At 25.0% G+C, this 1953-nt stretch overlaps 1 protein-coding gene across 1 annotated transcript in view; it reads left to right on the top strand.

Annotated features, from left to right (window-relative positions):
* Positions 1 to 1953, top strand: part of LOC111688926 — a 97917-nt gene that overhangs the window by 36091 nt on the left and 59873 nt on the right. The gene's annotated exons all lie outside the window — the stretch shown is intronic.

Here is a 1953-nt window from a genome sequence, read left to right as displayed (position 1 = left end):
ACAGAACTAGAACAGAACTAGAACAGAACTAGAACAGAACTAGAACAGAACTAGAACAGAACTAGAACAGAACTAGAACAGAACTAGAACAGAACTAGAATAGGACTAAAACAGAACTAGAACAGAACTAGAAAACGACTAGAACCCAACTAGAACTCAATTAGAACACAATTAGAAAACAATTTAAATAGAATTACAACACAGCTTGAACAGAACTAGAATGGAACAGAACAGATCTACTAGAATTAGAACAGATCTGGATTTGGTCAAATGAAACATTGTATACCTTAAAACAGAGTTGAGATTATCAAGACTATAGACTAAACCTTAGACTTAAGATTAGACCTTAATCTAGACTTGACACTAGACTTTACACAATACTTTACACATTACACTATATATTACTCTAGACTTTACAGTGGACTTTAGAATAAAACACTGATTTAAACTAGACATTAAAGTAGACTTTAATGCAGACATTAATCAAGACTATACACTAGACGTTACTTTAAACATTACACTAGACTTTAGTCTAACTATACACTAGACGTAACTCTAATCGTTACATTAGACTTTAGTCTAGAGTTTACACTAAACTTAAAAATGAAACATTGCTAAATTTACAACAGTGTTGCCAGAGCTTTTAAACCAAAATGTAAACAAAATAGAGAGAGCATATAAAAAATAAATCAAATTAATTGAAATTCATTTAAAAATTTAATAATTCTAAGAATGTTGTAGAAATTTTAATAAAACTTATAAACTTTGAAGGAATTTTTAATAGATTTTACCCACCATAAGTGTAAACAAAGAGAAATAGAGAAGGAGAGCGTCATGGGTCTTTTCTCATTACTGTATAAATCCCTCGTTTTAAATGAAATTTCAAAGAATATTTTTGATCTTTTCTTGTCGTGAAATACATGAAATAGTTCCGTGTTTTTTTGTTTGTTTATTTTATAAATATTTATTTAAATTGAGCAAAATTTCGAAGTACAATAATAGTTAATGAAATGTGAAGTATTTTAATAACAAATTCAATGCACGTTTTGATTTTAATTTTTTCTTATTACAAATTTGTTGTTTTTTTTTTATTTTAATAAATAGACTTAAATTGTTTATAACCAAAAGGCAATGAATTTTTTTTTATTCAATACTTAATTCTCATAGAAATAATACAAAATATGAAACTACAAATGGTTATTAAAGGGTAAATGCAAACTCCCATATTCAGACAACAAATCAATGACAAATAGTTTTAAACTAATTTAGTTTAAAAATTATTAAAATATATTATGCAATAAATAAATTAGTTTAAAATTTTTAATATTTCTTAAAAAATCAAAAATCTTGTTTATATCTTATTAACCATATAGGTATTTTTACGCAATTTTCTTTACAATATAATTACAGATTTTTTATATAATATCTTTAGGTTTCTCTTTTCTTTTATCTAAATTATTAAACAAAAAATGACCTTGACACAAATTTTTTTTGCTTCTCTTTTATTAATTCCATCAATAATTTAAATTAAAATTTAGTTTTTTTTTTTGATAATAGCCGCTTTAAAAAAATGTTGTAAACAATATGATAAAACTAAAAATTTTGTTTGTAATGAAATTCCAGAGAAAAAGACATAAAACCGCCAAATCATTTTGTTCAAAAAAAAAAAATAAATAAATGTCAATAAATACGAAACAAATAGAAAAACTGTCAAATCATGTGAAACTTGAGAGAGAAAAAAAAAACATTTAAATACCAAATATTGTCTTGAAGATTTTTACAAAATAGTTTGTCATACACTATGGGTATGACTAATGCAGAAAAAGTGAGAGAGATACTGTAAAATAGACTATAGACTAGACTATAGACTAGACTATAGACTAGACTATAGACTAGTCTATAGACTAGACTATAGACTAGACTATAGACTAGTCTATAGACTAGACTATAGAC

This window comes from Lucilia cuprina, chromosome 6, assembly GCF_022045245.1.
Source record: "Lucilia cuprina isolate Lc7/37 chromosome 6, ASM2204524v1, whole genome shotgun sequence".
In the NCBI taxonomy this organism is placed as follows: domain Eukaryota; kingdom Metazoa; phylum Arthropoda; class Insecta; order Diptera; family Calliphoridae; genus Lucilia; species Lucilia cuprina.
This window is presented reverse-complemented; position numbering and strand designations above follow the sequence as displayed.